This window comes from Bombus pascuorum, chromosome 1 (genome assembly GCF_905332965.1).
Source record: "Bombus pascuorum chromosome 1, iyBomPasc1.1, whole genome shotgun sequence".
NCBI classification, from domain to species: Eukaryota; Metazoa; Arthropoda; class Insecta; order Hymenoptera; family Apidae; genus Bombus; species Bombus pascuorum.
Window position 1 is genome coordinate 28,803,835 of NC_083488.1, and position 21,432 is coordinate 28,825,266.

The 21,432-nt window shown below is 35.3% G+C and overlaps 1 protein-coding gene and 1 pseudogene across 4 annotated transcripts in view; one reads left to right on the forward strand and one right to left on the reverse strand.

Moving 5' to 3' along the window:
- The window catches only part of LOC132915996 (lachesin-like), a 480,024-nt gene that overhangs the window by 52,389 nt on the left and 406,203 nt on the right, over nucleotides 1–21,432 (reverse strand). The gene's annotated exons all lie outside the window — the stretch shown is intronic.
- LOC132916066 (heterogeneous nuclear ribonucleoprotein M-like) lies at nucleotides 12,459–15,915 on the forward strand (annotated as a pseudogene).

Consider the following 21,432-nt stretch of genomic DNA (forward strand, 5'->3'; position numbering starts at 1 on the left):
TATTAATCTACCGTAATATTATTCCAGGCTGTTTCAATCGTAGAGTAAAGTTCATTTAAATTTTTCGGTTTATAACCTTGTACTGTCTTTTTTATGATGCTTCACAAATTCTCGATTGGGTTAATGTCTGGTGATTGCGACGGCCACGGCAGCACGGTGATATTTTCTTCTTGAAAAAACTGTTTCACAACCCGAGCCGTGTGCTTCGGATCATTATCATTTTGAAAAATAAAATCATCACTCATATTGTTGCGTGCAAAAGGTAACATTGTGTTCTTGAGTATGTCCTTGTATTGAAAACGGTCCATAATTCCATTGATACGACATATCGGACCAGGGCCGCTTCGAGAAAAACACGCCCACACCATAACGTTGCCACCACCATGTTTAAGAGTTTTTAAAACGCACTGTGTTTTCAAACTTTCGCCAATTCGACGTCTAACGTACCGTATCCCGTCAGAACAGACGCGATTGAATTTCGATTCGTCAGAAAACAATACCTTTTGCCAATCTTCACTTGTCCAATGCTTATGAGCTTTAGCAAATGCAAGTCGTCTTTTTCGATTCCTAGAACTCAGCAGTGGTTTCTTTTGGGGTTTTCGTCCTCTTAAGTTAAAGTCTTCTAATCTTCTCCTAACAGTTCTAGCACTAATTTGTGTATCGTTTTCATAGTTTATCTCCGCAGCAATATTATTTGCACTACGAAAACGATCCTTTTCGCTCAATCGATGAATCCGGCGATCCATTTTCGGTGTTGTTTTCCGTGGTCTTCCGTTTTTCGGTTGATCGCAATACATGCCTGTCTTTAAAAATTTATACCAAGCTTGTTTACAAGCTGTTTCTGACCTGTTCACTATATTTGCTATTTCGGTGAAGGTTTTACTTTGCTTTCGCAGCCTTACGATTTGTTCCCTTTCGTTTTCAAGTAAATTCTTTGATTTACCCATAGTCTGTTCCTACCTAAATGAATTTTAAGCAATAAAAGGTACACTAAACAATGATTTTGACATTCCAGAATCAAAATGTTCAAAAACTGTACTCGTACTCACGTTTTACACAGATCGTCTTAAACTAATGTCCACTGTTTCCAAGTGCTAGGCGGTAACTAACTGTTGTAACTCCTACATTGTTTGTATTTAACAACTGACTGTCTGAGGTTACGAAGGTCAAACATACAGCTACGTTATTCCAAAGAGACAAACCGAATAGAAGAACAATATGCGTATAAGATGTTTGTAATCCGGTTTACAAATCATCGTCTTAAACTTTTGTCCGCTACTGTAGATAGTAGATACTAGTGTGGAACATCTTTTGTACAGTTGTAATTTCTCTATAAGCGATAACTACCATGTCTTTTTAACCAAACCTTTATACCGACTTAACGTAGCGATGAATGTTACATTGACTCATGAAACCCGCAGAAAATTTTTATGAATATATTACATACATAATGAAAAAACTTTTTGAAACGTTACTACCACTGTAATGAGACACGGCTGTCATGATTATAGTAGCAAAATTTGAAACGAACGTGAGACGTATATGTAAATAAGTTGCAAGGTGTATATTGCAAACATATTAGAATTTTGCATATAGAAAATTAGTATAGCATGAATTACATATATAATTCATGCTAAAAATAGTCTCATTAAATATTGAGACTGATTAGTACAAAGGATAATTGACCGTTTAAATAATTTTGCGACGTTAATGAAATGTAAAACAAATTCGGGTTTGTTTCAAACGTTACCAATGTGATCATGATAATCGTATAAAATAATTATATCGTATGGCATTTCATACAAAATGTTTCGTATTATATATATATACTATATTCAGAATAAGTTTCCACGAGTGTTGGAGCCTGTGCAGGCCACAGAATCGATACATTTAGCTTTCGGCGACATCTTTCCCTTATTGAATGAACAAACTCAAAAACACAGAATTCTTCCATTCCCCTTTTAACTACATAGAAAGACTATGCCATCGTTGTTTACAGAAAAACTTTATCACGCCGTAAATTCCATCCCCGAAGTTTCGTGGAAATTTTTAGCATACGAATGGGTCGTTTCTTCGTAGACCAATTTCGTAAGAGCTTGGCATCAAGAAACAGGGAGGGTGATCTAACGCGAACTATAGCTTCTCTATCAGTTTCATATCAAACCACTACCAGCCAATTGTCATCGGTATATCTTTCGTTCCTATTGACCCAAATCATCGGCCCTCTATTTTCACAATCGCGGGCTCTCGGTCTCGGACGCGTCACACCCGAAATTGCTTTGATATCGTTTGAAGCGTTGTCTCGGTCGTGCCGGGTGTTTCGTATAACGTATTAATCAAAATGAAAATCAGAATTCCGCGGCTAGAGAGTGAGGTCGGGTCGTAAGGGCTGCGGAGGTCCGTGAAGTTTCCAGAGGCGCGATTATATATCTTCCCCGGACGGGTTGCGCGTGAGAGCTACGTTATTCTCTAGAGCAGGCCAATGTAGAAAGCAAGGAGCGCGCACAACCCCTTGTAGAGCGAGGACGGCGACATAGGAGAAGGGCTAGGCCGTAGAGAAGCCGGAAGAGTGCTCGCGCACCTATACACTGTGCCCGTTTCCGGAACGTTTTATCTTTTTGGCACGGAATATAGAAGTAATCGCACCTTATATTACTCGAAGAAGCTCTTGTCGAGGCTAGTTTAAAGTGTTTTATCATCGTTGGACCGAGAGGCCGCTATTACTTCGCCAGCGTATTTTCTAAACCCTGTTTTATCTTGATTCTTCCTGGCCATTTTCATCCCACGCTTCTTGTTCCGCGAGTGTCTTTCACGAAACCCTTCGACGCTAAGAAGCTCACGATGAGAAATTGTCCGCCTAAGTTCTCTTGTGTCTCCTTCCACTCGGTCAATCGTGTCACACCTCGAGTTACAACCGCTTCAGAGCGTCGAGTACACGACGACCCGTATGAACAAGGTAACGGGTACGCACGATTCTCAGAAACTCGATCGTTGTTGGCTAGGTGATTTTAAAGAGGAAGGTAATCTCTCTGGTAATCTTCATTCTGTGAAATTTTTGACTTATCATGATATTGCGCAAGCTGACGATAGGGCAGATTAGGATCCATCTTTTGGATATGCCATGGTCTTTAATTAAATTCGTTGAAGAGGAAGTTTCAAAGTTGACAAAGTGTGTCACTTGTATTATCGCTCTTATTGGGGGAGAGAAATCAGCGGAGGTTTCTACGCTGCTCATATACATTATATATAATTTTATTAATAATTCCTGATAATTAGTATTTTTAACGCGATAAGTGCTCTCGATACGATAAGAACTCGAGTTGTCTGTAATCAAATATTCTTGCGAGCGCATGAAATGAGCATCGAATTCATCGCGTATGGCACATCTGGATAAAAGCGTTCCGACTTATCGGTCGTTGGAAAATGCTTCATTACAAGTATCGGCATCTGTACAATTTTTAAACCATCGTAAATTTTACGTCTATATTTTCTACATAAACGTAATATTTTTACTTCCGTTTTGGAGAAACGTGCTTTTTCCATGAAAATAAAAATTGAAAGGTTCGTATTTGAACGAAGGAAGGTTTATTCGATTTATTAAAGTCAAGATGTCTTTATGCTCGTGGAAAATACTTTGTTGCGCGTACATTTTTTATCGAACCAAGGCGAATATTCTCGAAAGCATATGACGGAGTTACGCAGAATAATAACATCGATAGAATGAAAATTGTACGAATAGTAGCCAATAGAAAACTTTCTTTCGAATAAAAACCACCGTGAATTTTCTCGGTTCACCAATTTTCATAAACCTCGCAGCTTTATTTACGCTCCGTTAATCGGTTCTTTATAAACGTTTGCTATACCTACGTCGAACACGATGTTTGGAGATGGTGGCAATCGAAAGCAAATATATTTTTCCTTGGGATTTACGTACGATGAGTGTGCGACCAGTTTGAAAGAAGATTTTCTAAAATGGGACGCTTATTTTATGGAACGCTCCCAAACATGATCGCAGATTTTCTCGCAAGTAGATGGCAATTTAGATGGCATTCTTGACACTCTTATAGCGTACACTTTACCGTCTCAGCAGATATCAGAAAAATTTTTGAAAGTATTATTGAGAATCGCTCTGTTACTTTTTCCATATTCCATATTTATCGATACATCCGTTTTTCAATTTCTTCCTAATCTTTTTACTGTTTATCCAATTCGAGCTTCTCAAATTACACACAACTAGAATCTTGTGTGGTTCATTTTTTTTTTTTTAATCAAACTAACCTTAAGGTATATTGCTGATGGTAAACTAGCAACTTTATCAGCATCCTGTAATATTGCAAGATTTACTTCTAAGAAAATTTTCACGTAAACGGTTACGGAAACAAGGGTTATGAATGTGTCTTCGCGTGAAAGTAATTTCGAGCGAGGCAATTTTTTTTACGCACGAACTGCTTTTCCTTGTTGGCATGTGTACAAGCATGCTTGTATGAAACTGCGAAGGGAGACAACATTTCTGCGCGAAAATTTAGTGGAGGTTTAGTTACAAGGAAAAATTCCAGGAGATTAATCTGCAAGATGCGGTTGTGTTTATTGCGGTAGAAAAATTTTGAATCGCATCTCCTTTTCGTCGCTCTTCTAATTTTTTTCATAAATATAAAACGCTTGTCCGCGTATCTTTTTTATGTTGCTCGTATCTCACCAAACAGTAACAAAAAATGACGCTATTAAATGTACACTGACGATGAAACAAGTCTACCGCGGAGTATTGCATAAAGTTCTCGGAAACGTCTCTCCGAGTTAAAAATAAATTTTGCATATGCAAACGCGTGTAATTGCTAGCAACAGTTTACTAACTGAATATAGACGTACTGGATACCGACGTATTTATTCTGTCTTTTAATCAAAGAATTTTCCTTGCTGTTGATTATGAAACGTAATGCACTTAGCTATTGATACACAAGATATTATGTAGCTATTGATTAAGTAATTAAAACACGATAAGAGATAATGAAAGAAACGTTATTTCCTTAGTAAACATACACATTTGTCTGCCTTTTACTAACTATAAACTACAAAAATGTAACATAAATTTTGAGATTATTTATCGACGAATGATTTCTTAAACCGTAATTGTCCTCATTGGGTTTTAATAGCGTGTAGGTTATAAAAATTATATATTTTGTACAAAGCTAGAGAAATCTACATTTCTACGTTTCATCATTGAAATAACGCAGTAATATCGAATTTAATTTAATTTTTTTAATTTCTGAAGCATCTCGTATCTCGTACCGTACCAAGATAAATGATTGATCAACATCTGCTTCGTAATCATTGTATTTTTAAAGAAAAGAAGTTTCTGACACTGTGATCAATTATTCAAAAATTAATGAAGGAAGTGCCCCGGATAATTAGCATAATGCATAACTCTTTCGTTGAATATCGTACCGAAGAAAATTTCAGAAGCGGATGAAGTCCCGTTATTTTGTAATTACGTAATGGACGCCAGTGCTAATCTTTTCTCCGATGTTGACGAATATTACACGCTTTCTCTGTATCTTCGAACGATCGTTGTTAATAAATCGTACACTCGCTCGTGGTAGTTTACGGTGAGTGAACAATTTGTTTTGAATTTTATGCTCGCACCTGACTAAAAGCATTTTATTAGTCAAATAATTTACAGGGTGTTATGCAAAAACCGACACGATTCCCGAAAAAATAACACAAAAAAATATACGGAGAACAAACGATAAATGGCAAAACAAATATATATATATATTTGTTTGTTTGTACTTGCTACAAGGAAATAAAAGATTCATACCTAAATATGCAGTTGATCGCATTATTTTTCTCCGATGCTAATATTACAGCCGTGATTGTGACCATTTCGAATTGCTTTCGAACCGTTTGAAAAATAATCGTTTGAGTTAACATGGTTTCCAGAGGAAAAACACGGCGCTGTTAACGAACAATACGCTTTATTCTCTTTTTATAGCCTTAAAATTCTCAAATAACAATTTCATTGGTCGTATCAAGCGAGCCAATCGGTAACATGTATATGTATTTAGATATATTCGAAAGAGTAAATTGAAAAGCACAACTGCTGTGGTAAATTGAAAAAACCAAGCGAAAAAAAGAAAATTACTAATACAATATAGAATACAATCGTAATTATTACATTTATTGGAAACGCAAGCCACATACAGTATACACATAGTATTTGAGATTCCAATTTCTAGTAAATCCGCCTATCGAATACTGTTAAAATCTTCCCACGAACTTCCCTCGTAGTTGAGAATTCTATTGTCCAATGTACACAGAGTTCCACTACTTTGACCCCGGTTCAAGGCTTTGTATCTTCGTAGCGATTCAACGGGATTGTTTGTTTCGCTGTTTCGTTGAATTAGCCCTTCTCTAGTCGAACGGATTACCATACAATCGCAACGTGCGGTTGCATACCAAACAACAGCAAGTATCCCCCTTAAACTTCGCGACTACTGCACAAGATTTGTTCTTACATACCTCCCTTTCCTAGTTCGATGTAAGCTTACGATTTTCCTTATTGTCGCTATATAGAAAATACAAGGAGACAACAACTAACCGTAAGAACAATAGACCTTGTCTTCTCTGTTTCTCTGACTGCGTTTTCATCCAGCGTTCCGCGAGTTGCCCGCTATAACCTACACAAAACGCAGCTACCTCGAATCCCAACAAAGTAATAATTAATCCTAGTTAGTTTAACGTGCTACTTGGGTCGTTCCTGGATTCGCAAAGACGTCCGCTGAGCGCAAAAGGGGAAGAGGGCACATTATAGACGTACGAAACGCAGGACCGGCGAAACTTGCGTTATTAAATCCAACTACATGGCACAGAATGGAACTGGGCTCGAGCAGAAGATCGTTGCCACACTTCTGCTAAAGCTGACTTTACCGGCGAGGATGCGAGGCAGCCTGCCAGATATCGTCTCGCCTACCTAGAACCAAGCTCTTCGTAACTTTGTCCGTCTTCTGTGGTCTGTGTATATATTCATCCCATTTGTTTCTTGTTGAGTAGATATTACATACGGTCGTTGATACATACCCAGAACACTATTCGTCTTTCGATCTTATTAATGATTCCAGCACGAATCTATCGAAATATGCTTAATGGTTTTAGCTATCGTTGTATCTTTACAGGAGTTTATATCTCGACGAGGGAATGATACTTTAATAATATTTATCCATCGATATGAAAAATCTGGTAACACGATATACAAGTATATGAAATCTTTTGCTACTTGTTGGAACTGCTAAATTCTATTTGAGGCAGAAATTTTGTAATGATTCACATATGAATGCTCTTCAGGCCGGATCGAAGTCACTATGAATTCCCTTGTCGCCGGTTACATCCGTACAAAAGCGCAATTTAGCTTCATCAATCAATAGGAATAGTTATAATTTAAGTAAACTAATATTGCATCCCAATCGATCGAACCAGTAGATTCGAATCTGGAACAAGGTTCCTTCTAAAGGTCGAACAATTTAATCCTAAATTATGACTTCGCATCGGTCACGTTAACTACGTGCCCGTGCATCGTTCGTACGTGCCAGTAACTATATACTTTGTCCATCGAATGACATAATCAGTAACAAAGCGAGGAAGAAAGTGAGAAAGAGAGAAAACGATAAAATATCTAACGTATTGGTAAGTATTTGAAATTCTCTTTCGTTCTTTTTCTTCGATCGTGTATTTGGTTATTAGAATTATCGGTAGTTTGTATTATTAGCTTCCGTGCTAGAATTTGAAGTCGATTATTGTAATTTATTTTATAATATCTTTGCATTATATAATTGATATGTAACGCAATTGGATTAATAAATAATTTTATATTTGAGAATACTAAGTTCTTTAATCTAAGTCTAAGATGATATTGGAAAAAATTATAGAATTCATTTTACTAGTTCGAATATATTTAGTTATTCCTTCGTTTCGAAAAAAATTAAACGTATTGCTCCATTGTTTTGATCCACATATATCCTAAATAGAATTCTGAACGATTAGAATTAATGTTCTTAATAGACTTTCTACTTCTTTCGTACTGTTTCCTTAATTGACTTCGATAGTAAATATTTTTTAATAGACTTTTTAATTTAATTTAATTTGAAGTCGATTTATTTAATTTTATTGTATTTATATGTAATATTTGACAGGTTGCAAGTCATACTGTGTTGTATTTCCCGCGTGAATGTTCTATAGTATCGCCATCTCGCGACTTTTATCAGTAATTTTTATTGTTTCTAAAGAAGACGCCATTATAAGTTCGGTTTTTGGCGCGTAGCAATATCGTACTCTTCAAGCAACTGTTTTTCCACGGAATTTCGAATTTGTCGCAAAGATTTTCGAGTATTTATAAAATGTGATACAGTTTATTACTAGAACACATATCTCAGCCTTCGGTAACACACAGTATAATCTCTAAAATCAGTTATATTGCATTTCGAGTATTCGTTAGCGTTCAGTGTAAATAGAGACACGTATACATACATTCGGAAATTAGTTAATTTGACACGATCGACTTCCTGCGATATAAACACACATCCCCACCGGTCGGACATTTGATAGACGAACGGGTCGCGGGGAGCGTCATTGTGGTGTCGAAAGTCGTCGCGTAAGGATCTGTCAATTTTCGTTGTTCGCGTTATATTAATTAATTGCTTAGTATCTTCACTCATATTCCGCTGCCTTCGTACGCTGTTATTAGGTTTGTGTTATTAACAGTTGTTCGCTTATTAATTTATTATACATTATTATGACAAAGTTAAATAATATTTGACATTCTTTTTCGTTTTTTTTTTTTCTCGATCGTATGTTTGGTTATTAGCTTCCGAGTTAGAATTTGAAGTCGATTATTGTTTCTATCTCATTTTGATTATAATTCTATATTTTTGTTTTAAATTAGTGATATTCTTTTGTGCAGGTTGCTCGACCATAGCGGAATGATAACTGGGAATTCAAAATAGCGTCGTTTGGACGCCATGATGATCAACAGTCAAGAGGAGGTTGAGTCAGGTTTGTTAGAATGACAGAATGTTTTAATTATTGTAACAAAAGCAAACTTATACATACATTTATATTATTTTTTCATTGGATTATTGGTAATACAATTACGTATTTATTGTATAATGTATATTTGATACGTACCTTTGCACTATGTAATTAATATGTAATATAATTGAACTAACGAATAATTGGTGAACACGTTTTTATTCGTCGGTTCGCTAAACGAAGAGGAAGTGCAATCGGCGTGTCACGAACAAAGCAATGCTCGTGCCGCAATTTTTCGTGCTACCGATTGCGAAAGGTGATGTCGTATTGAAAAAAAAGGGGAATAAAAGACCAAAGGTAGGGGCAAAAAATAAAATAGTGCCAGGCTGTGCAAAGATCCAACCCGCTTTGGTTCCAATGAAGTGCTATTTAGTTGGACTGCGTGTCCTATTACAGGCTCTCGTTCCGTTTTATAATGCAACGATATTTTCTGAACGTTGCCCGATAAATGAACAGCAATTGTTCCCCTGGTCCGCGTTTTCTCATTCCTTTTATTTTTCCCTCTCTCTCTCTCTCTCTCTCTCTCTTTGTATCGTTATTCTCTTTGCTTCTTTCTCGTGCAATTTCCTTTTGAACTCGATCATTCGACATATACAAGGTGTCCTAGTAACCATGGTACAGTTGAAAAAAAAGTAATTCTATATGAAAAAGTAAGTCGGAAATATGGAACGAAATTTGTTCATACGACGCTTTGGTATCGAGTTGGAAATTTGTCAAGTATATTTGAACTTGGTTAATTTCAGACTGCATAAACGACAGGAGGTTATTCTATATGTGAAAATAAGTAAACAACGTGGAATAATATTTCTTCACAGAAATTTCCAATTATTTTTTCACGTAGAATCATTTACTTACCGATCATACCATTATAATTGTTTTTTTTTTTATTTTATTTTGGTTATTTTACAATTTGTCCTTATGGACATTTGGTAAAGTGTTATATCTTGTTGGTGAAGAAAAAAAAAAATAAAAAATAAATATAGCATGTGGGCGGCTACCCCCAGCGGGGTGCCAGCTTCGTTTTTTTCTAAGTTATATCTTTTATGAATTATAATTGTGACACCCAATATATCGCGAATATAGGAGCGGCGAGTAAAACGATGCAGTTCGTGGTAGTAATGATTGGAGATGGAGTCACGCGATCAGCAATACTTTGGTTCTGGTGTGCACGCGGCCTTAATTATTTTTACCAACCTTTCGTCCCAGACAATTCGCTACAACTCCCAAGATAATTTCCCACTTGGCGAATTAGCTTGTTCGCGGCTCGTGCTTAACGTCCATCGACCACCGATCTGGCTGTTCCATGTTCTCGTTAAATGGCAATCCAATTGCGTTATTATCCGTAAAATGGGATTGCCTTTCGAAAGATCGCCGGGGCACTCTTCATCGATCGCTTTCGTTTATTCGGGATTAGTCGGAGAAAGTGGCTATGGTTATTTAAGATGGATTGCTTAGCTGGCAAGTGGTTGGAATAAGGTTAACGAGCGTCTTAGTAGCTAGTAATTTATAGTTACCAGTAATTGTCTACCGATTTGTTAAACTGAATATCTAATAACGATGGCATTAACTACGATAACGTGCAAATTAGTAACGTAGGTTGCTAATATTAATCATTGGTTTGAACGTCTGTACGAGGATTATTTCTCGATAGAAAAATTGGAATAATTACAGTACAGCTCACGAAAGTACTTCAACACATACTATACAAAACTTTTATGCGTATATATTGTGTGTGTTATATAAAATATCCTGAAATTCTGTTAGCACTATAACGAGGCACGACTGCCATGGTTGTATCGATAAAAGTTGAGGCGAATCTGAAAATGTACGTAGAAGTTGGAAGATATTTTTTGCAAACATATGTATATTTAGAAAACATTAGTATGTTCCATGGAGATGTACTTCACCATATAATAAGTATTCCATTAAATAATTCCACAAAAAAATTGTTCCACTAGATATTGATTCTTATTAATACATCTATTGGATAATTGATCGTTTAAATGCTCTCACAATTTTTGTGGGATATACCGTTGCATTAAATATATTGTAGCTGCTATGTACATTTTCACATTTGTTGCAAACTTTACCAACATAATCATGGGTGTCGTTATATAGGATCTTCTGCTTTTTTTTAAATTTGAGGAAATAAGTCAATATTTATTATTTATTCTGTATTAAATATTTTACTCCAAAGTCGCTTCAGAATTGGCATACAAAATCCTTTACCTAAACGATATAGGAATCCATGTGATTATATAAAAACTTTATACCAACAGCGAGCCTTAAATATTATTAAATCTAAGAATTCAACAATTTCAAAGTTTCCACACGTAGGTTGTTATATTCTCTATAAACATTGATAGAAAATTCTCGTTCCCACAATAACAATATATACCGATTGTTCCCCGCGTTATTGGATCATAAAAAAGCTCCCGGTCTCAAAGGTAACGTGCGCAACATTCATATTTCGCTTAGCAGTAAAACGATTTAAAAGACGCTATCGTGTGGATGCAAATTCGTCGTGCAGGCCTCTCCGGGCACGCTATTTACGTTGCGGATAAGCACAGATTAATCTTGTAGAAAGATGCTCGTAATTCCCACGGATCTATACTCTGCATACGTTTGTTTGAACGTTATATCTCACCACCAATACGATGTTTCTCTTTCATCGTCGAACTTTTCCAGGAACATAAAAAGAATAACATTGTAACTTTATTTCGATCGCGCGAATGAGACGTATCGCTCAAATCGTTTGGGAAGGATCACAATTGCGTGTAGGACACTGATTGTTTTTAAGATTTTTTAATCGACACGTGTTACTTACTGCATTTCGTATCCACTGTGCTGCCTTTCTCTTTGTAAATTTTACAATAGAAACAGGAACCTCCACCACCCAAAATTGTTGCGCACGTCAGAAGATTTACAAGATAATGACAAAGGGAAAATTTATTTTCAATGATTGAGATTATCTTTTCAAATTTTCCGTTATAATTTTTTAAACAATAAACTATCGGAATAAGAATATGAAATAAGAAACATTCTTGTAGCATTTAAAAATAATCTATTTAGTTTAAATATGAATATTGATACGTGAATTATGATTGCCTGTACAATCGAGTTTTAATTTTCCCAAAGACAATAACTCGAGTTTGAAACTGCTCAATCAGTTATGTTCAAATGTTTAATAATCACAATCGTGTAATATTTTCTAAATATGAAATATAATTTATACATGCAACGAAAAAGAGTAACATCGTATTAATCATAGAAATATTATAATTAAATGATTCTTATAGCTTTATTCGTATCTTTTTAAATAGGAACTTATTTTAAATACAGTAGTTTTCGGTATGGTTTAGCATTTCCTCGGACGGTTATTTTATAGGATGCTTCACCGTCGCGTATGTTTGCTTATTCGGTGTCTTTTACTCTTTCTAACAAATAAACTATTTATATGTTCTTTAAATAATTTAGTTTATTCAATGAAAAAAGCGTTGACAATGAGTAAGCAAGATGAGTAAGTATAAAATTGATGTTTATAATAATTCATTGTATATCCTTTGTCGACGTGGAGAATCATGTACAATTAACACAAACCGACGCTAATACATTTTCACCGTATCAGCAGTATAAATGTTTTTAGCAAGTATTTGTTGAATTGCTCAATCTAGTTAAAATTTATACAAATTATATATTGAAAAACATATAATAAAATTTATAGGTACATATATTAACAAGCAACAGTAAAACGTGTTTTCCTTACATGCGTTAGTACTATATAATCTTGTTAAATATTAGGGGTCAAGTGCAGAATAATGTGGAGAGATCGAAGTAGAGAACCCGATCGTAACGGGAGAGCGGAACGACAAAATCGCATAAATTATACAAGCAGTGATTATAGTAGAGTACGAAACAATCGTGATCGAACAGCTTCAGATCGACGATTCTACGTATCAAACACTCCCAATGATTTTCGTTGTGAAGATCCTAAGGATTTATGCGGAACAGGAGTTGGAAATGTTGCTCATATTGAACTTTTTATTGATGAAAATGACGAAGCAAGAGTTTGTGATATTGTTGAATTTAAAGATTCAGACTTGATAAAAATTGTAGACCAACCGCGTCGGAATGATAATAATGAGGTAGTTAGTATATTGTTATTTTTTCAACTTCCTTACAACTTGGATGGGTACCATGTAATCAGTGTTAAGAACATATTTAATATTTATGTATTTTAGGACTTTGATGATAAATGGGACAAACATGGCCAGTTAGCAACAGCTCGTTACGATGAAAGAGTTCGTGATGATAGATTTATGGATCCTCCAAGGCTACAAGATGGTCGTCAAAATATGAATGCTCCTGCTGGTGGAGGTGGTGGTGATGGAGGCGGTGGTGTTAGTGGTAGTGGAGATAGAATATTTGGGAATACCTATGGTCTATGTACTCAGTTTTTAAAATGTTTAGGTATTACAGGACCTTTAAGTACTAGAGTATTTGTGGCAAATGTAAGTATATCTTGCGATACAGTTTGTATTAAGCTCACAAAGTAAGTATGTGAAAGTTTATTAAGTTGTTACTTTGTATATTTAGCTTGACTACGCAGTGGATGAAAAGAAATTATTAGAAGTGTTTAGATTAGCTGGTAAAGTACAAAATGTTGAATTAGCAAAAGATAAAGATGGAAAATCTCGAGGATTTGCAACGGTAGAATATGACCATCCAGTAGAATCTGTACAAGCTATATCGATGCTTCATAGTCAGCAACTTTATGATAGACGCATGACTGTGAAACTTGACAGAGCTTTTGAACCAAACATGCCACGAAAATTACCAGAAGGTACCTTTTTATTTCCTAAGAAATATTTTATTTTGTTATATAAACATATAAAAATGAAAATTAATATCAATTCGAAAATAGGATTAAAGGGAATTGGAATGGGTCTTGGAGCTGGTGGTAGTAGATTAGTGAATGTAGCTAGAATTTTTTCTAATATAGAAGCAAATAATCCACCTGTTGTGAATCCTTTTTCTGATCTTGCGTCAGCTACTGGTCCTTTTAGAGCTGGTTTAAACAATGTTGTGCCAGCACAGTTAGGTGAGTCTTACTATAAATGTAATATATAAAATAGGATAGATAGAAACGCTGACAATGATATATTTATATACCTATAACATCTGCATTGACAAATTCAAATGCTGCAGCTCTTCAAGCACAAGTTCTTTGCTGAATTCGTCGTTAATAAATGAGTTGGCTTCTAACTTTAATAATTTCGGCGTAGGAATTGGAGGTTTGTTTAATTCACAAGCCTCTTTAGCTAGTGGACAAGGCTACAATTCATTTGCGTGGCAAGGCTTATCTAACATGGACAATGATGTAGGCTTCGGTGGAAACAATGCTTGTGGCGGTTTTAACTTCAGTGGAACAGATTTTGACTGTGGATTCAACAGAGTGGACAACGATTGTGTTCTTGGTGCAAGTTGTGATTTTGTCGGAAATCAAAGTCAAAGAAGAGGTGGAAACGGACAGAATACACATGGTTCTCAGTCGATGTCAGACACTATTCTTGTAAGAAATGTATGTACTTTCCTTAATTTGTACACGACAACTAATACATGTATGTTTATTTATAAACATAAAGATAATTGTAACAGCTCCCACCAAACACAACATGGAAAATGTTGGTAGACAAATTTGAAAACATTAGAGAGATGAAATTTGATGAAGTGCGGGAAGCTGACACGGTCATGGTACGATTCGCATCTAAATGGGATGCTGTACGCGCTGTGTGTATCCTTTTAAAGAATATGCTAATAGTATAGATCGGTTTTGTCTATCTAAGAGAATACGTGTTTTGAAGGGCATGTGTCATTTTAAAGATTTTTCTTAATTCCTATATATAGCTATGATGAATCAAACGCGTATCGATGATAGGACGATTGATGTTTCTCTCTACTAACGTACTTTAACCGTTCGATATGTTTTAACTAATTGATAACTCCGGCTAAACTACTTTCTAGATCAACTTCCTATTATATAAATTAAACTATAATCAGATTGTGAATGTTTATGGAAACACATATCTTTATTTTTATATTTATTTCATATATTTATTACATCTCTGTTATCATATTTTAAAAAATGAACGAATTCTTATATTCTCTTCTTTTCCTTATATTTTCGTACATTACAAGCTTTCGTGTGTGCGCAAACCTTCACAATCTAATTAGACACAATAAACACAAAGCAATATCTTGTACATTATCGATGAAAAGAGTTGACTGAATCATCGAACTTCCATTGACATTCGTAAAACCGTAAACGGTTATAGAACAACTGGGGGCCTCAAACTGCCTTTAATCGAACACATACACTGTTCCACCGTTTCTATTAGCAATAAATTCAATCAGATCTTCCCCTTCGCGTGGTTGTAAAATCTTGCTACTTCGAAGGGAAAACGGAAGCCGACATACACTTATCCGGACCGGATCGACGAATGTAAATTCGTGTAGTATCACTTAATTGTTCTGTCGATTGGAAGAAGCAACGTTCAGCTGGTTAGAAAAGAGGGAAAAGGTCGATGGACGTGTATTGCCATTTACGTTCATCTTGCGTGCCACCTTTTCGTCTCTTAGGATTTAAAATTCACGAATTCGTTGTGACGAAGTTTTACTCTTCCATCGTTAAATTCTTTCCTAGAAATGTTTCTGCAACGTGGAAATCTGTATTACTATCGCGGGGACTGATGTTTGCATCGTACACAAATGTCATTTTGAAATGACACTCTGTACTTATTCTGACGTAAATCCATTCGTTTCATTAATTTTGAGTGTTTTATACCGCAGTCCAGTCAGCGTCCTCTATTTATATAAATTTATATAAATATTTATAAATATTGTATATATATATTATATATTTATTATATATTATATATTTATATTTATATTTATATAAAAAATTATTAAATATTAAATATTTATATTTATATTTATATAAATAGCGAGAAATGAAAAACACTCGGACTTTATCCTGTTTCAGGAGGAAAAAGAATCGTTCAAATTGCCGCACCAGATTCGAACTTTGATCTGTCCTTTGCCGAGCAACTGCTGTTATCAATCGAGCTATGTAGGTCATCGACGTATTCTTTTTAAGTCCGATGCTCGAAATGGATGCTGTCTGCACTCTACCAGAACTCGTAAGTTCCCTTTTATGTGATACAGTTCTTTCCCAACGGATCGTCGTATTTGAGTAGTTGTAAAACGCCGCGGTTATACTTTCGAATGAAGATGCAAGGAATTTATGGGCATTATCATAAAATTTCGAAGAATTCTCGAACGTAATGCGACTCGCAAATAAAATATAATTATTCTGTGGTAATTTTCTAATTTCAATTTTCTGTTCTCGCGTTTCTATTTAACGAGTGTTAACAAAATGAACATAATTTACAATCTTATCATTAAAATAGATAGAGGATTTTATTGAACAATTATTCGGAAGATTTTAATAATAGCAATATCAAATATAGAATACAAAGTCATAGAGGTTTGGTTCCGTTCACACATTGACTGCTATCGAGACGTACGTTGCACCGATTGCTTAACTTATCTTTTTTCATATCCAAGTAATATGATTTGAAACAAAGATTACTCGTTAAAATAGAAATGTTTACGATGAAAACAGAATGCAACCTGACAGATAGATAAACTTGTAGTTGTATCTTAGTAACATTGAATAGGTTAGTGAATAAGTTATTATTGTTATTTTCATATTCTGAATGACGTTGTAAATTTAATAAATATACGTTCCTGACAAAATATTTACAAAAACCCTACTACCATAGCCAGAAAGATTCAACAGACGAAGTAGAGAAATAGAATCTAATTCTGCAAAGAATGTTACGAAATGAACGAACTCTCTGTAACTCTGAAGGATATTTGGCACGTGACATTTCGTGAATACAATCACGTAAATCATTTTGAAATCTGTTTCACTGTCGGATTATCATTGAAATCGATCGATTATCCATACACCAGCATTGCTTGATTATAATCTAGTTCCTCGACGTTGGAACCCGAGATATTAGGGGAATTTAACTAGAGACCCGGTCATGTCCGAGATAGGGTTATGACAGCACGACAGGGATCACTCTAGTTGGATTGCTAATTGCTAATAGAACTATGAGTGAAATACGAGACAAGGGCAATGTTCCACATACGTTCACGTTATGAGCTCTTCAAAGTAGTTGATTTAAGTTGGTTTATTCGTATGGTGAATAAGCAATGAACGAAATCGCTGAACATAGATACGGGATGCATGTTAATATTAATAGTAAGTAGTAATAGTAGGTACACTCTCGTATATAAGTCACAGGACACTTACTAACTTTAAACACAAGTTTTGATAAAATATGCCTGTAATAAGATCTTTAAACGATGGTATAATTTACTTTTTCTTATAGTACAGCAGTTTTATAAATACCAACTTCATTTCGTGATTGTAAAATCCATGTATCTATTGCGTAATAAGTGACCCGAGATTTATCATTAATAATGTATATATATGTGTGTTTCAAGAATTATTCACGTATATATCAGTGATGTCATATGTATCATTGTTTGAGAATTACTATTCTGATCGTTTAAAGTTAGAAAAGTCACTTATCTCTGTCGCTTGGGCATCATCAAAATTAATATAAATTTAAACAACGTTCCCTCCATTGCCAAGCTAACTTCTAAGATTTACTACATGCAATCTAGAAGTATCATAATTTCCCTTTACCGACTCACAGCCCGTCCCACACCCAGACGCAGCGTTAATCAGCCGCAGGTGGGCTTGCGTAAAATATCCTGTTTCACGGAATAAATCGAGCAGATAGAAAAGAAATGGCTGAGACCAGGGGGCAGAGAGCGGTAGGATAGAGTTAATTAGCCACGACACGACGCGATGAACTACTTTCTGATGTCGCATCGTGCACGGCGTAACCCAATTTACGTTGGCGAAAAGATAGAAAAAAAGAGGGTTTCGGGACGAGCGCTCGGCCGCGCAACGATATAGAGAAGGAGTTCGGGAACCAGGAACGACAGAAAGAAAAATGAAAAATAAATGCACCCGCGACAACACGGTGCACCACCGAGCTTCCAATGCTTTTAACTTTCCCCATAAATTTATTTGCTCTCCCTTTCTCTCATTTCTACGTTTCTCTTGCGTATCTTGCCTTCCACCGTTCCTTCCATGCTAGGATACCCGGCGAACTTTCGTCAAGAAACATAGTTTCTTTTTCCTTCCTGCCACCCCCTATTTCCCCTTCGTTCTGCTTATCTCTTGACCATCTGTCTCTATTCCGACGCCTCTCGTTTTTGTACTTCTATTGACCTCCTTGTCTCGCGCCCCGAGAAGTCGCGGCACTCGAATTAACCCGTGATTCTTCGACTTAGTTGCTTGTCGGAAAGTTTTAAGCTGCACGCGACCGACCGGCGCGTCGTCGCCGCCAAGAATAAACAGAATAATATTGACGATGCGATAAACGAGCAGAGGAACTTGCTGAATAGCTACGTAAATATAGACATTAAGCTCCAGAACGGTATCGTAAATTGTGGCGAATTGTATTTATGTGATGGGTATAATTTAAAGACGTTTCCAAATTAACGGTTTTTTATGGTATAAGTAGCATCATATTTTATTGCGGGGAATGATAAAATACGTATTGATGAATATATGAAAAATATATATGGCTACTTGACGACGATACTGGCACGCAATAAAACATTTCAAATTTGCTTTTATCCAATGGGAGGCCTACATTATGTTCTTATTTTTATCATGTCAAATATATTTACAATTCCATCAGTTTTATGTTAGAAGCAAAATTACTTACGCCGCTGTTAATTTGGCCTTAGTTTTTACAACGCTGCCTCATCTTCTGGGACGCTGCAAGTGGAAAATTGTGGGTACTGCTTTCGTGAATAGCCACGCATATTGTGCTAAGTCAGTCTTACAACATCGTGACTCACGAAGATTTCTTTGTACATTTCAAAACGCCTCTCCTCTGAAATTTACATTTTCTGAGTCGTGACATCATCGATGCAAAGCAGTCAATACGGTTCTACTTAAAGAACACATTTCATTTTCATACATGCTATAACCTGTAACATCATATTTTCTACAAGAAAATTACATATCAGAGCTGAATGGTTTGACATAATTTGATGTAAAATAATAATATAACTTACACCAAATCATTCCACTTTTAGCTGATACCTACATTTTTCGATATCAATTTCGATGACTCAGTTTTCCCAAGATTTTTACTACAAATGTTTCATAGAGGATATTGGTGTCAGTACAAAGTCACTCATGAAATACGCGTAGCATACGAGATCTTTTTAATTAATGAATGCGCATAAAACACTGCATAAAATTGGCTCGGCGGAGTGTGTCAGAAGTTAAAACATCCGAAAATATGCTCATCGAAAGTTTTGAGCTTCGTATCAGAATAACTCTAAAAGTTGGAGTAATTAGAAAACTTGAACTTTACTTATTTGCATATTATGTCTACTGAATAATTATTACGTTCCTGGAACTTTAAATTTAAAACAAACTCCGTCTATATTAACTCAAATTTTTCACGTCAGAAATCGCAGTTTTATAAGAAAAAATGTATGTACATTTTTAACAGTGTGTAGCTTCCTGTTTAATTATATTCTTCTTTACGTTATGATGAGTTAAATCAGATTTTTTCTCGCTCTACTAGAACATCGCAACATCGAATATAGGATAATGCATAAGTTTTAAATTACTAGAATTGAAAGACCATCTGTTAAATCGCGTAGAATTCAGATGGCGATGGAGATCTAGCGATCCAGCAAACCTCATAGGATTTGTTGGATTTTTATTACATCGTGACAAATTCCTTGGACTTTGATCAAATTCGTCGGAATTCCGTCAGAGTCGTTAAAATTTCCATAAATTTAATTGGATATGTTACAACAGAATATTATTGAGACTTATGACTTTCCACTAAACTCCATGTTTACTTCGTCTAATCTTAATTATGTTTCTGAAATAACCGTTAAGAATTGAAACTTAAATGTCATTCGATCAAAGCAGAACACTTCTTTGTTTCAAAATTTATCAAAGTGGCTAAAGACTGTCAATAACTTGAAATCTAATAAAATCATACTATTATTCTCAGAAATCCCATGGATTTATTACAATTTCGCTATAATTAACTTTAGAGATAGTATTTGTATTCCAGTTTTCCGTTAGTTTTCGAAATCTGTCAGCAGTTTCATAATTTTCTTGATGGCTAATAGGTTTCTTCCACTTGCAATGTTAGCCGGTTTTGCTGAGTTCAGTAGATTTCATGGCATCTTGTAAAATTCGGTCAATTCCCTATCGAATCGAGAATCCGCCATGGTCTGCTAAATTTGTGGCTACTTCTGGAGGATCTGCAGAGTGTGGATGAGTTCCTGTGAAATTCGACGGGCTTCGAAACTGCTTTAATGTAATTGGGTTCGGTGGACTTTCTGCCTCATTTAGCAAATTTCAACTGCTTTCCAAAGCGTGCTACGCTTTTTCGTGATTGTTTCCTCATGCACTCGGTTATAGAGTGTAACTGCTACTTCAGATTTCCAATAATCTTAATCTTCCTTATATTTTTAAGCATTGTAGAAAAATTTTACAAAATTCTTTAGTCAAATTCTGTGTAACTTTTGGTATTTCTTTTTTTATAATGACAAATTCATACTGATTTTGAGATAAAATCTTATGAAATAATAATACTCCTTTCGTAAGTCATGGAACATTTGCACTGTTGCGCACACGAAACTGTAATTATATTTATAACAATAAACAATTTTTCATCGTGCAATGATTTTTCGTTTTCGTGAATATAAACGATTCCATTGTTCGACTATGTGCGACGATGTTTACGAGAATTTCCAACATTGTGTAGATTAGAAAAAGACATTTTCGCCGCGCAGTCCATGGGGTATAATAAAAGCTGAATGAGCGGTTCGTTCTGGCCGAGATGCTCATTTCCTATGCTTTACGAGTTACGAACTTGTGAGTACGCGAGATTGTCATTGTTACTTAGGATACCTAGGATACAGCACTAGACTAGCGTAAAGAAAAATTAAAAAGGAAACTTTCACTGGTGCTTCTTCATTGCTAAAGCATTTTTGTTCATGTTTTTATGTATAGAGAAGATTTAGCTCATGAAATATCTATTTTAATAAAGACTAAATGTTTCCTTTGTCTAGTTCTTTAAAAGGTTTCTTCAAATTTGTTACACATGTTATCTATATGTTATACAATATCACAAAGAAATTTCTTTTTATAAACTTTATTCA